General features: G+C 36.6%; 2 non-coding genes across 2 annotated transcripts; both read right to left on the bottom strand.

Moving 5' to 3' along the window:
* Positions 1–4699: 4699 nt before the first annotated feature.
* Positions 4700–4822, bottom strand: LOC142641825 (small nucleolar RNA snoR80). The gene has a single exon (XR_012845502.1). It is a non-coding gene; the product is annotated as a small nucleolar RNA snoR80 (small nucleolar RNA).
* A 159-nt stretch (positions 4823–4981) lies between these two features.
* On the bottom strand, positions 4982–5088 carry LOC142641807 (small nucleolar RNA Z152/R70/R12). Its single transcript, XR_012845485.1, has one exon. It is a non-coding gene; the product is annotated as a small nucleolar RNA Z152/R70/R12 (small nucleolar RNA).
* Between the last annotated feature and the right edge of the window lie 17137 nt (positions 5089–22225).

Here is a 22225-nt window from a genome sequence, read left to right as displayed (position 1 = left end):
CAGACCTGTCCAAGTTCTAGAATCTACAACAAAATCAATTTCATTGTTGAGCAAAAACTCCTTCAAGAACCTAATTTTGGAACTAAGAGGACCAAGCCACGAAGCTTCCTATGTACAATGGAAAATTTCCTTACAATTAGATTCACCGTGCAAATAATTTTTCACCTATCGTAGAACTCCTTGGTACCACAAGATCTTTACAGCTTCTTCGTATGTAGAAGGAGAAGTCCTAATATGGTTCCAAAAATTTGAAGAAGCTGGTCACTTCATCAATTGGGGGACTTTTGTGGAAGCTTTTCTCACAAGATATCCACATCATACGTTGGTTCTATGGAGGGTATTATCAAGCATAAACCAATTTCATGTATGAGTGCACTTTCGAGGGCTCATGACCATGAAGTGCAACAACCAATGGATACATGGAAACTCTTGGAAAGTTTGCAGCAACAACTGAAGCAACTTTAGAAAAAATTCAGTTTAGAAACACCATTAAGGATTCAAGAGACAACGACCCAAGTTTCAGCAACTTTCAAGACCATGACTAAAGAACCATCAAAGAAGCAAGAGTCACATAATCAATTCATAGAAATAACTAAAGATGAAAGAATGGAGAAGTTGAAGTTAGAAGGTGTGACTGAAGAAGAGTTAAGGACTTTAGAGTCCATTGACCAGGTCTCCAAGGATCAATCCAAGGTCAAGGAATTGAAAGAAATAGAATTGCTAACATGATAAAAAGCACGATCAAAATCCTAACTGTTGCATGATTTAGAGACTCAAAAGTCCTTGCCTAGAGCTAAGGTAGAATTTTCTTGAGAATGCACAACATCATGGCATATACAAGGGGTTGAAGAAGTTTACATCACCAAGGTAATCAAGCTATCCTTAAGGTATTGGGCAATTAGGAGATCACCCTTGGGGTGTGTTTGTTTGGAGGTGAAATAGGGAGGATGGAAAACTTTGGAGAGAAAATGAATTTGTGTGTTGTTTGGTTGGGAGGAGGGGAAAGCAAACTTTTGTGTGGGGCTCAAACATTTTCTACTCGGGCCCACAAAAACTTTTCTCTCCAAAATGGAGAGAAAAATAGGGGAGAAAATGTTGAGGTCTGTTGTCTGACAAAAATACCCTCACTTTTTATTGCTCTCACCTACCCCTCACTTTCCCACATCCTGTGACCTATCAACCTTATTGTCTCTTCATCCTTATCTCTCATCATCTTCACATCAATATGAACTCCAAGTTTTTTTTTTTTTTTTTGCCTTGCCCTGTTTTTAGTGTAAAGGGTTATTGTATTATTGAAAAGCCCGGTGGATAAAGTTTTTTTCTTTTTTAAATGTCTTCCCAATTCATGTAACGATGGTCACGTGGATAAAGTTTTTTTTTTTTTGAAAATATCTTCCCAGTTTACCTAACAATGGTCATGTGGATAAAGTTTTTTTAAAAATTTTTTTAAATGTCTTCCCAGTTAACTCATAATCAATTTTTGTTGCCCATTAATTTTAAATTATATATGATAAATTAATAATAAAGAAAAGTAATATAAATTTATATGTATTTGTGTTAATTTTTATATTATTTAATGAGTGTAAATATATCTATTTCTATATATTATATAACAAAGACATAATAGTCAATTTATATAAATTACATTTTTCATCCTCCATTTTTTCTCTCCAACCAAATAAAAGAGTTTTCTACTCTCCCACTTTTCCTCCCCTCCAACCAAAAACACATGAAGGAAAATCAAAATTTTTCTATCCTCCCACTTTTCCATCCTCAAACTAATTTTTCATCTTCCTACTTTTTCACTTCTTCAACCAAACGGCCTTGATGTACAGGGAGGTTGTTTGTACTAGTTACATAGCAACTGCATTACTTGTAGTTATGGTTGCATATTAGTATAGATTTGAGGCCTTTCAAGAACATAGTAGGTGTCAATACTCTTAACTTCACCTTGTGGGCAAGTTGTTTTAAAGGGGGATGGAATGATGATTGATGTTGTAACAAAATTATTCTTCATCTAATTCCCTTGAAGAACTACCATAGCTAATCTTGTTGCTTGATTAAGAACTACTGAGTTCTTATCAGTTCTCCTTTTTAATAAGAAATCACGTGTTATTTTGTGTTTGCATTCTTTTTCCCTTACTCCTTATGGTTTTAATTGCTTGTCAATTATGTTTATCTATGCACATATTGATACTTTCAGTTGATTAATTTGCTAATCACGTTTATTCCACATTAACTAAGTGTTGCTTAAAATTAATCAAGTCGTAATTAAAATTCGGATAGCTTTTGACCCAATGGCTCTAGCATTGCCTTTGACCCATTCTCCATTGTTGTTTCGGATCAGCCTTCCTCCCCCTGCAAGCCAGTGTTTACCAAGTAAAGATTCGCCTGAATTCACTTTATACCATCTCACAAGAAGTCGAAGCCATTTGACTTTGATCATGGTATGAGAGGAAGGAAGCTTCCCACTAATGTTGATATAGGCAAATTTAATAGCTTTTTATAACGTCTCTATCTTCAAATTTCTTTGTAGCAAATGACACTATTTTTGTGGAGCCATAAAAGCCAAATTCCAAAAGAGAAGATGATGCCCCCTGTTGATGTTTAAGGTAGGGGATGTCTTAGAGTTGCAACAATTTAACCACAACCAGTCCATAGAACTGGCTCCATAAAATAATGAAGCTTGCATAAGGGGGGAAGAGTTCCAAAAACATTGAGCAAAATTGCAGACTCTCATGACATGAATTATGGATTCAGGAGCTTCATTACAAAGCGAGCAAATGGAGGGGATATCCAATCCTCTAGTAGCAAGGATAGCCCGAGCAGTTAGTTCTTAGCCGGTACATCAAGGGTGATCTTCCAATTGCCAGTACCTTAAAGAAAAATTGATTATCTTGGCGATATACTCTTCTTCAACCACTTGTATATGCCATGATCTTGTCCTTCCCAACAAAATTCTACCAAAGCTCTAGACAAAGGACTTTTGAGTCTCTAAATCACCAACCGGTGGTAGGATTTTGATCATGCTTTTGTTTCATATGCCATAAATTAAGTTCAACTTCAAACCAAAAAGGTAAAGAATCGAGCTTAATCATTAAGAGAAATATGTCAAAAGGAGTACAATAATGTGAAATTCCAAGTTCAGATTTCCAAATGTTTTTGAGAGGTCATAGCCTCCTAACACTTAAAGTGGATCACCAGGTCCAAATCCATTAGAAATTAGGTGATGCACAAAATAAAGCAGAACCTCATTCTTTCTAATAACCATTTGAAATGCTTGGGGAATATTAATGATGGAATTAGAGAATTCTAATAGGTTAAAAAAATTTTGAAATTGGGGTGACAATCTTGGTTTTTAGAATTGTAGAAATTAGGGTATGTTTGGTAACTGTTTTTTCCCTTTATTTTTTGTTTTCAAAAACAATTTTCTATTTTGAGATTAAAAAACTTGTTTGGCAACCCAAAATGGATAGAAAACAAAAATTGTTCTCAAAACTCAATTTGTAAAGGAAACTAAAAATATGCAAGACCGTTTTCAGTTTCTAATTTTCAAAAGTCAATGAAAACACGCATTTGATTTAATAAATCTGTTTCATTTAATGAGTTAATATTAGAGTTCAAATTTTAATAACAATATATTTTAGTATTTTCTATTTTTTTCTTCAAAAAATTATTTTTTATTTTCAACTAACCAAACATGTTTTTTATTTCAAAAAATAAGAAAATTGTTTTTTCTTTATATTCTCAAAAACAAGTTTTTGAAATAGAAAACAAAAACTGTTACCAAACATAATCTAAGTTTCCCTTTGTTGTTTTTAACCATTTTAAGAATGTTTTAACCACTGTGCATCCTTGGTACGGTGGTCACTCCACAAGTATAAATACTTGTAGGGTGGGGGGTAAGGGCCGAGATTCAAGTCTTCAGGAAGGAGTTTCACACACATATACACTTAGATTATGTTAGAGTAGAAATTCTATCTTGTATAAAAAAATTAAAAAAAAAGTTTTATGTTTTACGTTTTACTAACAGAACATAATGAAATAGATTACCTGTAATTATCCGGTTTTCAAATATCTTTCTTGCATAACTTTGCATTCTCTACCTCAGAAAATTGATTCCATTTCTGTCATATGTTTACCAATACTTTACATTCTCTACCTCAGAATATTGATTTCATTTCTGTCCCCTTTTTTTATTTTTATTTTTCAGATTTTAACAACCACATTGGTCGTTCAAAAAAAGAGATTCAGATTTCATAAACTCACTTAGCACGAATGCGACTTTAAAAACTATAAAATGGTCCTTCATTTGAATTAAAAACGGAAAAACATCTACATAATAAAGTTAAAAGATTAAATGAAACTCTTTTATTAAATTCTTCTCAAAAAATAAAAAGTCCCTAGCTGTCAAATATATTTCAATTATTTGTTTTGAGATACACATTACAAAAATTTTTACTCCAAATTGTTTTAATTCATTTGTTTGATTTTGATTATTAATTGGTTTTCATTCAAGTTTCATGACTTTGGTCTTGAATTTTGAGAAAGAACACTTGTGGTTCCACTCTTGAAAATCAAGGTATCCGCTAAGTTAACATGTGATCAAAGATTACGTATAAATCAAATGCCCTTTGAATCCCATTAAAAGCTTCATCATAACTTATCTTAATCTGAGAATGTTTAGATTCTATGCAATAAATGTATGAGGTGTTTCCAGGATCATATGGGATTGAAGAACCATTGAGCAGGATTGCCACAATTTGATATAGCGCCCGAGCCATTACAACAAGAGGAACTATATTTATCCTCCAGAATTGGTAATGGGCGCAAATTGATATCCATTCGAATATCATTTTCCAAATAACCCAAAATTGCATAAATCCTCTATTCTCATTCAAACCTTTAAAGGTCCAATTAAACAAACACACATATATATAGCACACAATTGCATAATTTGAACAATGAATTTGTTGGGACTAGAGCTCAGTGGAAGGAGAAGTCGTTTTAATGAACTCACAGCGAGGCCTTTTGGGTCTCGTCCACTGCCCAAAACACTATCCAAGTGTTTAATCTCATCATAGCAACCAAGTCCCACCAACTGGTTTCTCAAAAAAAAAAAAAAAAAAAAAAGTCCCACCAACCAAATTCAACATTTTAAAGGAATAAACAGAAAAAAGAAAAAAAGAAAAAAAGCAAGTGGGACAATATAATATTTAAAAGACAACATACTTATAATCAGATCATCGAAATTAATCTCTCACTTAAATCTGCTAAGATAATAAAGTTATCATCATTAGCCCAATTCAAAAAAGCATGCATCTTTTATACACAAATATAAAAAAATTAAAACCCTTATTAAATTAAAAAATCATGCATTTTATTGTTGTAGCTCAAACAATCAAAGTATAGCCCTTATTTTTTTGGATAATCAATCAAAATTAGGGTTATAAATAAGCCAAGTCTTTTCAAGTTATGCATGCTTGAGTTCAACTCATTAAAAATGTCAAGTGTTCAAGCTTAAACCCGATAGAATTTAGAAAGCCCAAAAGCTTGACTCAACTTGACTTGGCTTGATTCATTATTTGAGCTCAATATCAAAGCTCAAACTCAAGTTTAATATAAAGTTTTAAGCTCAATATCCATTATTTAACCCAATACATTATTAAATGCTTAAATCTCCAAAAATAAATAGTAAAGAAAAACAACATACCTTTCAAATTACAAAGCTAAGCTACTATAAAAGAATGTAACCAACAAGATGTCTATGAGTTTTGCATAAATTTCATGAAATTTAAACCAAAAGGAAGGTTACAAAGAGATTTGCTCAAACAAACTAAAAATGAGGCCACCGTGAGTTCTCCCCATATCTCCACCATGAGCAACTAAGAGAAAGAACCATTGAGTGCTACACTATCTTGAACTAACCAGGTCGAAGCTCGACCAACTTCACAAACTAGATTGGAGCTCCACCAACTAGATCAAAGCACCTTGCATCACCACTATACCACCACGCTATTGATTGGATCAATTCTTGAGAGAGAGAGAGAGAGAGTTTTGGATCTAGTAGAAATTAGATTTAGATGGAAGGAGAGTTTTTTTTTTTTCCCTTTTTTTTTTACTGAAAGGAAAAGAACTAAAGAGTAAGTCAACTTAAGGAAAGCATAGGGAGAGGATGAAATGCTGAATGGGAAAGGACCACACATGGCACACTTGAATTAAAAAAAAAAAATTGTAATTAAAGTGGTGCCTAATAAGTTTAGAGAGAATGAGAAATTTAATTTAATGGGTAGTGATCTCATGTGGAAATTGGGATATATATATATATATATATATGTGTGTGTGTGTGTGTGTGTGTGTGTGTGTGTGTGTGTGTGTAATGAATTTATTTATCATAAGTGTGGGGGCAGAAGGGTCAGAATATGCTTTTGGGCCTTGGGCTTGATCCGAGGGTATCAACTTGTCTGAGGAGGGTTTAGTGGTAATAACTATATCGAACTTAAAAACCCACAAGCAAACTATTGCGAAAAAAGTTAGTGGAAATAATCCGAGGAGGGGGATCTCCTCGGCTATATGAAGTGAAGACTATACTATATGCCATGATGTTTATAAGGAAATTCTAGGAAGTCAGGTGGATAAAGATGTGTTCCACAAGGATACGGAAAGAGAGAGTGAATGAGAAGTATCTTAGAAAAAGCTGTTACCACCGCATTAAAGACTCTGCACCTACCTCTTTGGCTGCATTAATAAAGAAATGACCTCTGAACAGTAGTGATCAGCCTTATATGTGATTGGTGATCTGAGCCATATGTGGAATATGGAGGGAAGAAGGAGGATGATATAAAATAAAGAGAGAGACATTTAAGCAGGGGGGATCAGAGAAGAAAGAGAAAAAGATTGTACACACCACCTTCAATTGTAATCTATTTTTAAAACAAGGAAAAGCAATACAAGGCATCCTCAGCTTATGTCCGAGGAGAGTTTCTATTACATAATCAGTTCGTCGCATGTAAATTGGGGATCTAGTCCATTATTTTTGTTATCCAATATCCATAGAACCTAGGTTTTAAGCCCACACTCTACAAGTTTCATTGTTGGGTTTGGGTGCGAATTGTGACCTTACAATTAGTAAACACATATCAAGCTTTTTAGCAAGTTTATAAACGATCTTAAGCTTTGTTTGTTTTGTATCGAGCCCTATTGTTTACATATAATTTTTTTTGCTCGAGGTAAGCTTGTTTATTTTAAAACTAAAACTCAAGCTTGATTTGTTTATAAAAAAATGAACATGAATAAATTTTTTATCAAATCAAACTCAAATTATTTATGAATAGCTTGGTTCAGTTACGACCCTAATCAAACAAGACACATTTTTGCACCTCCCATGTGAGTTGTGACAATGACACCAGTGAAAAAGTTATAGACGCTGGCAAGTCTCGTCTCACCCAAATTTTCTCTTGGAGCCTATTAATGATTCAGGGGTGTGCAAAAAACCGACGAACCGAAAAAACCACTTCAAACCGACCGAACTGATGCAAAAATTTCAGTTCGGTTTGGTTCGGTTTCGGTTTTAATATATAAAAAACTGAAAATTTCGGTTTGGTTTTCGATGGCAAATTCTAATACACCAAACCGACCGAACCGAACCGAAATATATTGAATAATAATTTGTACAAAATATTTTAACAAAGTACCTGGTATCCTAGCGGCAAGGACACGCGCTTGTCTCCAGTCAGCCTAGGTTCGACCCTTAGTAATAGCCTTTTTATTTTTCCTTTCCTTATTACCAAAACTACGTCGTTTTGGAGTTTGCTTTATAACCCTATTAATCCTATTTTCAGCATTTGTTTCTCTCGTTTGGGTTTTGTTCTCTCTCACCTCCGTTGGCAACATCAAGAGAGAACATCAAGAAGCAAGAAATGAAAAACCCACACCAAGAACAAGATTCAGAGAGAATCAAGAACGAGAATCAAGTACAAGAATCAAGAAACCCACCCAAAGATCCAGAGATAAAACATCAACAAACCTCGTTGTTGCCGCCACCTGGAGTCTTCGCCACCTGGGTTCAATCGCCGCCGCCTCCTTCGCTGTCGCCGCCTCTCTGGTTTGATTTTTCTGTCTTCGTGGTTTGGGTTTTGTTCTTTGTGGGTTTCTGTTTGGGTTTCAAGGTTTCTGGGTTCGTGGTTTGGGTTTTGTTCTTCGTGTTTGGGTTTCAAGGTTTCTGGGTGTTTGGGTTTTGTTCTTTGTGGTTTGGGTTTTGTTCTTCGTGATTTCTGGGTTTCAAGGTAGAAGGTTGTGAGTTTGGCTTCGTCGGTACGCTTCTTCGCCGTTCTTTTTTTTTTTTTTTTGGTTTTGTGTTTGCTACTTTGCTTCGTGCTTGGTGTTTGTTGGTGTTTGGGTGGTGAGAAAACGTGGGAAAGCAAAGGGATATTCTGGGTTTGTTAATATTTTCTGGGTTTGTTAATTTTTTTTTCTTTGTTTGCTTTCTTAGAAAATAAATGATAAGGAAACTGAAAAAACCGACCAAAACTGACCGAAACCAAAATCCAACCGAAATTGATTGATTTCCAATTATTTCGGTCGGTTTCGGTTGAGAATTTCACAAACTGAAAATTTCGGTTTTGGTTGGCCAACACTCAGAAAACCAACCGAAACCGAACCGACACACCCCTCAATGATTGAACTAGATGAGTGGATAGCCTGGAGGCCCAGTTATTGTGCAGCCTAAGTTGAAAATGACCTTGGACTGAAGAAACAGATGAAAAGAACAGTACCGTTCATACGAAGTTTAAGGCTTGTAAATCAGCTCAAGCCTAGACATGTCTTCGACTTGGGCCTAGTATAAAAATAAAACCAAAATTTATCTTTAAGGATCGAAAACTTGTTAAAAAATATTTACCCATTTAGGAATTTTAAAAATATCTTAAAATTTAAAAATAAATAAATACATGAAAAATAAATTAGCCTATATTCAGTATTAACAAAAAATGTCAATAAAAAATCATAAAAAATGGTTTTCTTGATACAATCGACTCATTATATGTAATTATTCAAAATGAAACTCAATGTTCTTTTAAATCCCTCTATTATTAACTTTATAGTAAACTTCATAGCAATTTTTTTTTTCATTATACAAGATTAAAGATCCCAATCGAAAATCATTTTTCATTTTGCTGTGAAACATAATTTTGATAATATTTATGATTGAATGCATGTTCAATAGTCACGGTATAAATTGAAATAGTAAGTTCATATATAACCACTCCATAAACAAGTTGGTGGATTATTAGTTTTCTAGCTTGTACCAACTAATGGCACAATTAAAAAATATTTAAAAAATTAAAAAAAAATTTTGAATGTTGAATTATATTATACTCATTACAGTGAAGTTCTATTTTCATTAGTAATTTTCATGATATGTGAAGTCTTATAGATAAAACTTATTAAATTTTTTCTATAAGAATATCATATTTTTCTAAGAAAAAGATAAAAAAAATTACATCTTGAACCAAATCTGACTCAATCATAATAGGATTTTCCTCTATCCAAGCTACAAAACTAATTAAATTTCTAGCATATTGAGCTAAGATATGAGCAGGACGATTGCCTTGCTGTCGAACATAAGAAACTTATACTCTCCTAAAATCCTTTAGCTTACGCTATATCCCCTCAACTATATTGCGAATAGTTATTAGGGGTATCCATTCACAATCTCAGCAACAATCTTTGAGTCACATTCAAAGATAACCTCTCGGACTCCCACGTCCCATGCTAAATGAACCCCTTCCTCCAAAGCTTTGGCTTAAATTTCTAATGTGACTAGTGGGTATATTTTTACTCAAAGCAGCTTTTACTCTTCTAGCAAAATCACGAATGATTGCCTCAACGCCCGAAGAATGAGAAGACTCAAATGTTGCACCATCAACATTAAGTTTATGCCAAAGAACTTTCAGAGTTGACCAATGAGCATCTTTGTTGACCCTCGCTGAATGTAACTTGAGGTTAGAAATTCATCCAGAAGGAAACGAGCTTGCTGCAAAATTGCCAAACCCTGCTGCCTTCGCTTTCCCAACCGAACCTCATTCCTGTTAAACCACATGCACCATGACACCATGACCACCAACTCCAGCAACTCTTGTCCCACCGGAACCCCAAATATCAAGTGCCAAATAAAGTCCACAGACTCTGGAAAAACCAATCCTTGTGCATCAAAAGGAATGCCCGTGCTATTCCAAACCTCACAAGCTCGGTCACAACCCCAAAAAAGATGACCACAAGTTTCTGCTCCCATTCCACAAGCCTCACATACTGGATCATCAAGGACTCACCGGTGACATAAGTTAGCCTTAGCTGGCAAAATATTCCCGATTTAATTACTAATAGAAAACTATCATCGACTTTATAAGATTTATACGACTTTGCCAAGAGTTTTGTAACTCAACTGACACATCTTTATGCACGAAGTGTTTGGAGGGTTTTAGAGAAAAGCGGTCTAAAAAAAGATTCATGTGACTTTTGAGGATTCAAAGTTAAGCTAAAAGTATTCAAATAATTAACGATGCTTAATTGGTTGAGCTAATAATAATCTAGCCATTTATGATTCTCAATTGAAAAGTCATTCTGCTGATGAAAACAGATAAAGAAATACCTATCCAATCTTTTAAGCACAACTAGACAATATTGTAGCATCCAAATCCTAAAGAGTCAAACTTCTCTTCTAATTTTAAATAATATATATATATATATATATATATATATATATTAAATTGTCATGGTAAACAAACAATCATAACTCATAAGTCATTTGCATTTTCGTGGGTTGATGAGATTTTTATTTTTATTTTGTGATAAAAAATTTTGTTTTGTTTTGCTCATGGGCGGAGCTGTTATTGGACTAGGGGGGCAATGGCCCCCCCTAATTTTTTTTATAAAAATATTATTATATTAATAGGTACTAAGTTTAATAATTTTGTTCAATAAAATTACACTTTGCCCCCCTTAATAATGCCATTAATTCTTTTGAGAGTAATCTTATAGCCAAAAATGTTTTTACAATGTTTATACAAACTATTAAGGTAGCAAATTCTTATTAGTTCGTATACTTGCATAACTTTTTATATATCAATAACCACTTATCACATTAGCAATTTGTAAAAATTTTGTAGTTTTAGCATTTTTCACCTTTTAAATGACATAAAAAATTAATAGATTAAATCTAAAACAAAATATAAAAACTCAAAAAAATTAGCTCAACAACAAAAATTACCAATATAATAAAACTAAAAAAATTAAGTCCAATCAATATATTTTACCCAGAACAAACTACTTGGCTATTTAAAAAAATTTTAACAAAAATCCTTAGTAGTAAAAAAATAGACTCAAGGGTCGGATCCACCGCACACAGCTAACAGCAAAGTCACCCCCCCTAACTCCAAGTCCTGGCTCCGTCCCTGGTTTTGCTAGTATTTTTTTGGGGGTTGTTAGGGGGGGGGGGGGGGATGGTGAAGAGAGTCACTAGACAGAAATTTGAGTTAGTTGGCAAATTTAAAATTTTGGATTCTCTAGGGAAGTGGTATTTGTTGCTGTCCCAACATTTTTTAAATCGTATACATTAATATATCATTTTAAAAAAAAAAATTCCAAGGGGGCCATAGCCATATTTGGTGTTGTAAGTTGTAACAGTCCGTCCCTAGTTAGACCTTGATTTTTTTTTCTTTCCTCAATTATATAAATGTTACTCACATTCAAGAAAAAAAAATTTCACTATTATTTTGAGCAACATCCACCTCATCATTTATAATATTAATTTTTAAAAATATTACAATGAATTATCTCCCAGCACAAACCCACATCCTCACACACTTTCAAGTTCACTCTACTATAATAAGGTAGAAAAAAAAAATGGAAGTCCACAAACTCTGGGAAAGCCAATCCTTGTGTGTCAAAAGGAACGCCCATGCTATTCCAAACCTCACAAGCTTGGTCACAACCCCGAAAAGATGACCACAAGTTTCTACTTCCACTCCACAAGCCTTACACATTGGATCATCAAGGACTCACCGGTCACATAAGTTAGCCTTAGTTTGCAAAATATTCTTGATTTAATTACTAATAGAAAAATATCATCGACTTTGAAAGATATATATGACTTTGCCAAGAGTTTTGTAGCTCAATTGACACATCTTTATGCATGAAGTGTTTGGAGGGTTTTTGAGAAAAGTAGTCTAGAAAAAAATTCATGTGACTATTGAGGATTCAAAGTTAAGCTAAAAGTAATCTAATAATTAATGATGCTTAATTGTTTGAGCTAAAAATAATCTAACCATTTATGATTCTCAATTGAAAAGTCATGCTGATGAAAACAAATAACGAAATACCTAAACAATCTTTTAAGCGCAACTAGACAATATGGTGGCATCCAAATCCTAAAGAGTCAAACTTCTCTTCTAGTTTCAAATAATATGTATATATCTATATATATATATATATATATATATATATATATATATAAATATATATATATATATATATATTTTTTTTAAATTGTCATGTGAAACAAACAATGATAACTCATAAGTCATTTGTATTTTCGTGGGTTGAAGAGATTTTTATTTTTATTTTGTGATAAAATTTTTGTTTTGTTTTGCTAGTATTTTTTTGGGGGTTGTTGGGTGGGGGGGGGGGGGGGCGGATGGTGAAGAGGGTCACTAGACAGAAATTTAGGTTAGTTGGCAAATTCAATTTTTTGGATTCTTTGGGGACTAGGTACTTATTGTTGTCCTAACATTTTTTAAATTGTACATATTAATATCTCATTTAAAAAAAAAAATCCAAGGGGGCCATAGCCATATTTGGTGTTGTAAGTTGTAACAGTCCGTCCCAAGTTTAGGGGTTGGGGTTGGGGTTGGGGAGGGGGAGGGGGGGGGGTGGTGAAGAGGGTCACTAGCCAGAAATTTGGGTTAGTTGGCAAATTTAATTTTTTGGATTCTTTGGGGACTAAATATTTAATGTTGTCCCAACATTTTTTATATTGTTGATATTCTATTTTGTTTGCCCTCGATTTGCGTGCCGAACCCCGAAGAACCCAAAATTACTATTTTCTCTCTATGGGACCGCGAGAACATCCAGAATGACGTGGTGCAACCCGTTCGGATATCGGAGTACCCAAAGTGCCTTTTTTTGGCTAAAATAACCAAAATGCCCTTGGTCAACCCTAGGTTGACCGAAAGTCAAACAAAGTCAAAATACCCTCAAAATATCACTTTTTATAGTTTTACATCAAACCCGAGCTTCTCGAAGAGTTAGAATGACCGAGATATCATGAAAACCGAGCTAACGCATCGATCGATGCACTACTAACTTCCGGGAGCCATAACTTTTGATCCAACTGTTGGATTTTCAAGTTCCATACCTTTATAGAAATAGGAAGTCAAGATATTTCCAAGGGTGTCAAGATCAACCCGATCAGAGGCCATTTCAAGGTGGCCCTATAAAAGGCCCTAGGCATCTCCCAGACCAAAAAAAAAAGGAGATTTTCTGAGTTTTGTTCTCTGCCTGGACGTTGTCTACATGTTTTTCCTCTCTACCAAACACAAAAAACACACAAAAAATACATCAAAGCCTCTTGATTCTTCCTTCTTCACCAAAAACACAAGGTATTGTTCTTATACCCAGTCTTCTTCTCCTTGGTTCTACACTTTGGATTTGGGGTTTAGGGGTGTGGATATAGTTTTTTAGCTACTATCCACACCCCTAACCCTCTAAATCTTTTTCTAGCATTTATCTTACTCTTTTTGCCTTAATAACATGATTTGTTGCTTTATCTAGCGTGTTTCTTGCTTTATTTTGCTTCTAGCATGTTTTTAGCTTTTTTCCAAATGCTTCCATGTTTGTTCATGCGCTAGTTGCATTTTCTACATGTTTTATGCTTTATGCCATTGCTTTAGTTGCTTAGATCTATCTTTTCCTTGTTTTGTTGTTTAGATCTACATGCTCACATGCTTAATATTATGTCTCCGGCTATGCCTTGCTTAGATCTATATGTTTACATACATGTTTCTATGTCTATATGTCTAGATCCATGTTTTCACATGCTTGTATGCTTGGATTTGTTTTCTTCCATGATTTTACACTTACATCCACATGCTTAGATGTATATTCACATGCTCACATGTGCATTTCCATGCTTATATGTGTAGATTGGTGTGTTTACATGCTTAGATCGATGTTCTCTATACGCTTTATGTCATCATCTGTTTGTTTGCATACTTCAAGCCATGTTTATGTGCTTAGGCCTAGACCTTGTTTGTCATGTCATGTGCTATTGTAGCTCTTTTGTTCCTTTTATTGCATTTTCTTGTGTGTTAGCCTAATGGTTAGGACCTAATCTAGACCCTATGGTCTTTGTCATCGTCCATACACCAAGGCCCACATCAAAGGGTTTGGATCATTCTATTTGCATGTCTATGCTTGCTTGTTTCCATGCTTTATGCTTGTGCTAGCCTCTCTTGTTCTAGGCTTTACCATATACCTGCTCGTCCCCTTTCGGTGTGATTGTCACAATCCATGACACCTAAGGCAAAGCGATGCCTAATTTTCGTCGTGAAATTAAGGTGACTTGTCGCTGAATTTTTGTCATGGAAATCTAGTACTTTGCTCGAATGCCTTAGGAAAGCATAGATTGGTACTACACCCATTCAAAAGCCAAACCTCAAAGCCCTCCCCCGCCCCCCCCCCCCCCCTAATGCATGCAAAGCCCTGAAAGCCAATGCCAAAATCATGTTTTTTACTGTCAATCTCCAAAAATTAAGGTTTTATCAAAATAAAGGACTATCCCTAGACAGGTGTTGTGGGGTGCCTAACAACTTCCCCACACGTAAATAAACTTCCGGACTCAAGAATCAAGATTTTTTGCCATCCACATTAGATTAGGAAAAATGCCATTTTTCTTAGCCTAGGATTGGTAATAAAATCAACTAAAAATAGGTGACTAATCACACCTTAGAAAAACCCAATGATTGGTGGCGACTTCACTTACCTTTGGTAATAACCTAAAATTTGGCCAAAATTCTTGCCACACATCCAAAGGTAAACAAATACCTTTCCTCCATTGAGAGAGAGAGAGAGAGAGAGGGCACCCGAAGCTCCGCGTGAACCGCGATCATTTCGAGAGGGGCCTTCAATGGGCCCCACGCTCGTGGGAGCGTCGCCACAGCGGGTGGTCAGATGAAGGCCCGATGATGGTTATTTCCAACCGCTCGAGGCTAGGTGTTGACAGATTGGCGACTCCATTGATGATTTCAGACTCAAGAATCAAGATTTTTTGCCATCCACATTAGATTAGGAAATATGCCCTTTTTCTTAGCCTAGGATTGGTCATAAAATCAACTAAAAACGTGTGACCAATCACACCTTAGAAAAACCCAATGATTGGTGGCGACTTCACTTACCTTTGGTAATCACCTAAAATTTGGCCAAGATTCTTGCCACACATCCAAAGGTAGACAAATACCTTTCCTCCACTGAGAGAGAGAGAGAGCACCGGAAGCTTCGTGTGAACAACGCGATCATTTCGAGAAGGGCCTCTAATGGGCCCCGCGCACGTGCGAGTGTCACAACGACGGGTGGTTGGAGGAAGGCCTGACTGCGATTTTTTCCAGCCACTCGAGGCTGGGTGTTGATAAACTGGCGACTTCACTGGGGATACATGAGAGTTTAGCCTTTAGAGCTTTTGATAAAACCATAATCCTTGGACATTGGCTTTCAAAAACACAGAAATTGGCATTGACCTCCAGGGCTTTCCTTTTGAAAAAGGCTTTTACTATATCCTAGTAGACTATTTTCAAAATAGCAAAAAAATCTTTTTTCAAAACAAAAAAATCCTTTTCCGAAAGGGAGGTTGTGAGGTATTTTCATAGGGCTTTACCGCTTTCCTCACATGCTTACTGCTTTCCTCACATGCTTTACATCTTTCCTTCACACACAAACATAGGGTAGCAAAATTAATTTCCACTGCACCTTTATCTGCTTTCATATATATATATATATATATATATATATATATATATATTTACTGTGTTGGGAAAAATTCTTTCCCCTTCATTAAGGATTGCATGACATATACACCCTTTTTGAGTCGAACCCAAGCTCTGCACTGCTAGCGTAGTCACATCTTTTTGGGGATTTCATCACCCCATCTGTAGATGCCTAGACACAAACATCGACAGTGTTACCCATTGTTAGATTCTAGGGTAGACTTTGTAGGCACTTCTGGGTCCATGAGTGGACAGGAGTAGGTGAATTGGCCCCCTCGATCCTTCCTACCCCACAACTTTTATGAAGGGAGGGGTATGGCTAGGAACAACCTACCAGCTAAGCATTTGCATACAGTTGGCCTAGTTATGTCAAACCTGTGAGGACTAGATCAAGCCCAGAGCCCATGAGGACTAGCAAAGCCCAGAGAGTGAACATCCAAGCCTAGGAAAAGATACCCTAGAGGTCAGGGGAAAGTGTCTTGTAACAAGTGTGCCCTTTTTGTTTGCGCCAAACAAATTGTGCTCTACTTCAAGTCCTTTCTATCTTGCTTGCACATCATCCATGATTAAAACCCTAGGGAAAGCAGCCTTGTTGCTTATACATGCTAGATCATACCCTACCCCTAAAGGTTTACAACCCTACAAGGGCACTCATGCATACACTAATTGGTTCCATCACCTAATTATGCAAAGATAAATTTTGTGGCAAGTAGCCGAAACTCCGTTTAGGAGGAAATGCTGCCAAAAAGTTGTCAAGAATTCCAAAGCATCAAAAGTCCAAGAGCTATCTAGGAAAAATCCAAAAAGCTGCCAAGGGATCCAAACTGCCGAGAGGTCCAAATCGCTAAGATGTCAAGAGTCCAAGGGCTCCCTCAAGAGATCCAAAGGTCCAAGAGATCCATGTTGTTCAAGTTGCCAAGAGATTCAAGTGTCTAAGAGCTTCCCCAAGAAGTCTACATTGTCAAAAGCCGAGCTTTTCCTTGCAATTGCATTGTAAAGGCCCACTGTTGGAGTCGATGTACCTAGCGTTGTAAAAACAAATCTTGTATGAGCATGTAATCAAAAGAAGGGTCCTTCCCGCATTGTCCAGCATGTCAAGAAAGTTTTGGTTACTTGCTAATCTTATGCATTAATCTCGCATCATAGTCGAAACTCACCATGATAAATACCCGATCAAGGGTGCAAAGCAAATTTTTCTGAAATTGGTAGGTGCATGTTAAATAGCAAGGGCATAAACTAACTTGATTTTGCTATTGTGCTTCCACATTGTCAAATGCGCCCCGTTTCTTCTATCTCATATTCTTTCTCAGGATCAAAAGATTGCTAAAAAGAAACAGTCTAAGCTACCACCACATCGTGATCTCATCGTCACTAGGTCTCGCGCAAGAAAGATGTCTACTAGTGGTACTTCTCCTCATGAGGAAAATGCTCAGGAAATTACTCTTCTAAAAGAGCAAATGTCAGAATTGATGCGCATAGTGCAACAACTAGCTGTAGGAGGAGGGCAGAACTCCTTTGGTTATAGTCAAGGAGGTTCTCAAACTGATAACGAAAATTAACCCCCATCAAGATAGGATTAGGGCCACAATATACCGCCCCAGGGCAATGATTGAGAAAAAGATCCTTCTAAGGACAAGAACCCCGAATCTGGGATTGGCCAAGTTAAGAGCTAAGTGGAAACTCTAGCTGAGAAGCTTCGTATCATGGAGGGCTCCAATGCCCATGGAAGTGTTGATCTAGACAGTCTGACCAACTTCCATCAGGTCATTATGCCTCCCAAGTTCAAGGCACCAGAGTTCGTCAAGTATGATAGTACTGGAGACCCTTGCGCGCACTTGCGCACATTTTGTCGGAAGATGGCCCCCTATGAGGATAATCACCCTCCGCTTTACTAGACATTTCTTGATAGTTTGACCGGCCTCGCAGCCACATGGTATGTGAGATTGCAAAAGACCTCTAGTTAGAGGGAAGTGGCCAACTCTTTCCTGGAATACTACCGGTTCAACACCGAGATAGCCCCCAATCGCATGGTCCTTATGAGAATAGAGTAGAATAGTGGGGAATCTTTCCAAGAATATGCTCAGAGGTGGCGTAAACTAGCCACACAAGTGCAACCCCCCATGATGGAAAATGAGATGATCAAATGGTTCATTGACAACCTCAAGCCTCCTTACTATGAGAAGAAGATTAGCACCCAAGTCACTCATTTTGCTAGCCTCATCCCTATTGGGGAGCGTATTGACGAGGGTATTAGGAGCAAGAAGACCGTGGAGCCCAAATCCTTGAGTTTCATGGTTGACCAACAAGTCAAGAAAATGATTAGCCATAAGACTAAGGAAGTCGATGTGCACATGGTCGACAATGCATCAGAAAGGCCTAGGGGTATCACTGCTGCTTATGCAACCCCAGCTGTTAGACCTTATCAGCAACGGGCTCAGTCTACTCAAGCACCTAATCAAGCCTTTAATCAGAGAGGGAGGCCAGATCCACCTCGTCCCCCCAGGAGGGAAAACCGAAAGTACACTCCGTTACCCATGCCTATGGAAAATCTCTATGCTTACCTGCTGGAACGGAAGCTAATGACCTTGATGTTTTCCAGGCCTAGAGAAGGCCCTCCATCACTTGGCTTTGATTCGTCTAAGAAGTGTGAACACATTTTAAGGTCGAAGGGCATACCCTTGGAGAATGTTACCACTTGAGAGATCGTGTCCAGGATCTCATCGACAACAAGTTGATATAGTTAGATAATGCAGTTGTGTTGAACATCATCACCAACCCTTTGCCTCCTTATAAAAAAGGGAATGTAAATGCCATCATCACAGTGGAAGAAAGGGTCCCAAATTTCTCCTCACCATCATTCCCATGGAAGGCCATGCTCTAAGCCTTGGTCCAAGAGAGCCACCTTGATCTTAAGGGTATAAGAACCCCAGGATTTGATTGGGGAATCTGCTCATTCTGTGACAGTAGAGATAGGCACGCCCTGTTTGATTGTAAAGTGCTTCGAGCATAGGTCCAGAGTCTAGTTGACTGTGGTATTATTTCGATTAAAAGGGAAGTTGTATGAAGAGGTGATTGCATGGCAGCCAGCCTATGCCCTCTAGCTACCTAGTCAGGAACTAGCTACAATGCTATATTAGTTGGGTCAAGAAAAGATTCAGACGAATATTTACTGAAACGCCTTGAGTCGTCAGATTCAAGAAAAGGGCAAGTCCTACTAGCCGTCGAGGGATTCACTCCTCTAGCTTTTGCATTGCCTGTAGTCGCAGGGCTAGCTTCATCATCAGTTTAGGAGGGTATCGCCATTGTCCTTGCCATATGAGGTTTTGATCCTTTTATTTTGTCGAGGCCTGCCTTAGGAATCTCTAGGGTATCCGGCTCAAAAGCCCTTGAAGCCATTCTGCCAAGTCCGGTGGTCATTAATCCGAAGATGTTCTCTATAGCGCTCAATTTGCAAACTTAGGAGGGTGTTATCATTTGCATGCCAAAGCCATTCCCTTATGAGGGTAACCATTGTGTCCCTTGGAAATACAATGTGTCCTTGATCTCCACTCGAATCGAAAAAAGAGGAGGTTTGCTCCAACATCTCTTCAGGTCTATCTGGCTTACTAAGAGTGGCGTTGCTATACTCCCAAGGAGCTAGAAAAGAGAAGGAAAGAGATTGGCAAGGGTACAACCAAAACTGTCAAGAATAGGGTCACAACCGAAAAAGCCAAGGAATTCTTGAAAATTATCAGAAACTTGGAATTCAGTGTGATTCAGTAGCTAAATAAGTTGCTAGCTCAGGTTTGAAGGAATTGGTATTTATCTATCAACCTTCAAGTTATGTGCAATTTGGAAATGGGCATAAAGTGTATAAACTAAAGAAGGCTCTTTATGGATTAAAACAAGCCCCATGGGTTTGGTATAGAAACTTATTTTTTGAGGAAGGATTTCAAAAATGTCCTTATGAATATACACTTTTCATAAAAGTTGAGGATGGCGGGAAAATGCTCATTGTTTGCTTATATGTAGATGATCTAATCTATACTGGAAGTAATACTGCCATGTTTGAAAGTTTTAAGAAATCCATGATGGTTGAATTTAAAATGGCTAATCTTGGCATGATGCATTACTTTCTTGGCATAGAAGTGTTGCAGTCCTCTGCATTCTTATTTCTCAAAAGAAGTATGTGGGAGAAATCATGGACAGGTTTCAGATGAAGGATTGTAATCCTGTGAATACACCGTCTGAGTTTAATTTGAAGCTAAACAAGGATGATGGAGGAAAGAAGGTTAACAGTACTTTTTACAAGTAGATTGTGGGGAGCTTAATGTATTTAACTGCAACAAGGCCTGATATAATGTATGTTGTAAGTGTCATTAGTAGATACATGGAGTGTCCAACAGAGTTTCATCTTTTGGCTGCAAAAAGAATTCTTAGGTACTTGCAAGATACTAAGGAGTTTGGGCTGTTCTTCAAAAAGGGAGAGAAGTTAGATTTTTTTGGCTTTACAATTAGTGATTATGCAGGAGATTCTGATGATCGAAAAAGCACATATGGGTATGTTTTCATGTTGGAAACAAGAGCTGTTTCATGTGTTGGGAAATTTAGACCCCGGTTGATAAAATTAACAAATTTTAAACCCAAGTTGTTAATTAGATTTATTATGAATAGAACTTGTTAAAACAAACAAACATCAATATCATGTCAAAATCATACAGCGGAAAAATAAATAAGACAAGATATGATGACCTAGGAAAACCAATGAAACAAACTAGTTTCACAGTAAAAAACCTAAGGGGAAACCTTCCCAAAAAGTAATCCACTATAGTAAAGAGAAGTTTCAGATCTAGTACAAAACCTTTGTCCCTATACTTTACAATCCCCGTAGATGAACTTATAGCAAAAACCTTCTACCGCTTTAGAACCTTTGAACTCTTCAATATATGAACGTCACCCTTTTAGTGCACGGATCTCAGTACGTGACTAACTCTTTTGCACGAATCCCAGTACGTGACTCACTCACCAACTTGAGGAAGAAGAATGTTGGCTGCAAAGTTCTTCACTTCATCAACGATGAAGAGGAAGAAGCGCTTGGTTACAAAATCTTAAGGCGCAAAGACGCAATAACTTCTTTCAGAGAGAATAAGGCAGTAGTCACATTTGGCATATGTTCTCTATGTATTCTCTTATGTGACAGCCTTTAAAATAAGCCTTATATATGTCTAGGGTTGTGAGAAAAAAAAAACCTTATACAAACACATAAGCATGGGCCGAAAATCAGATCTGAAAATCTGAATTTTGTAAACCTCGATAGATATAGCTATTGAGACCTCAATAGATAGCTATCTGTTAAGCAGCTGTCAAGCTTTAATGAATCAGCACTTCTTCACTTATTTCTTGGACAGATTTGCATGGCTTCAATACTAGACTTGAACTCTTGTTCCTTGAAGTACTAAATTCATCATAGATCTAACCAAATACAAGTAAAGTGCATTTTGTCAAAGGATTAGCCAATACATAAAATATTAACATATATTCCTAACATCATGGTCATCAAAGAAGTAGCCAATCATCACATTGTCAACCACTGAAGTTGAATTTGTTGCAGCAACAGCTTGTGCTTGTCAAACTATTTGGCTGAAGAAGATTCTTGAAGAGCTGTAGTTCAAAGAAGATGGGCCTACTCTTATTTACTATGACAACAGTTCAGCAATAAAGCTCTCAAAGAATCCTGTTCTACATGGTCGAAGCAAGCATATAGATGTGAAGTATCATTTCTTGAGGGATCTCATGAATGATGGAGTTATTAATTTGGTTCACTGCAGAAGTGAAGATCATATTGCTAATATTCTAACAAAACCTCTCAAATTTCTAGCATTTCAGAAGCTCAGGGAGCTACTTGGTGTTTACAGTTCAAAGGACTTTATTTGAGGGATGGCGCTTCAAAGATTGAGTCTTATTAAATTGATGTTATGTGTGGAACATCAGTTTAAGGGAGGGATTGTTGAATAAATTAGTAGCAGCACGATAGAATGCATTGATTTGGGTTATCCTAGTCTTTAAGAGTTCAGTAGTTTGTTTCTGTTTGTTGCCTAGTTTGTAGGAGTTGTTTAGCATGATGTTAGTGGTGCCTATTTTTGTGTTTGTAATCGTTTGTTTTTAGCCTATATTATGGCTATTTCCTTATCAATGTTGTAGTCGAGTTTTAG

Source organism: Castanea sativa, chromosome 6, assembly GCF_040712315.1.
Source record: "Castanea sativa cultivar Marrone di Chiusa Pesio chromosome 6, ASM4071231v1".
Lineage (NCBI taxonomy): Eukaryota > Viridiplantae > Streptophyta > Magnoliopsida > Fagales > Fagaceae > Castanea > Castanea sativa.
Note: the sequence above shows the minus strand (reverse complement) of the source record. Positions and strands in the feature narration are given on the sequence as shown.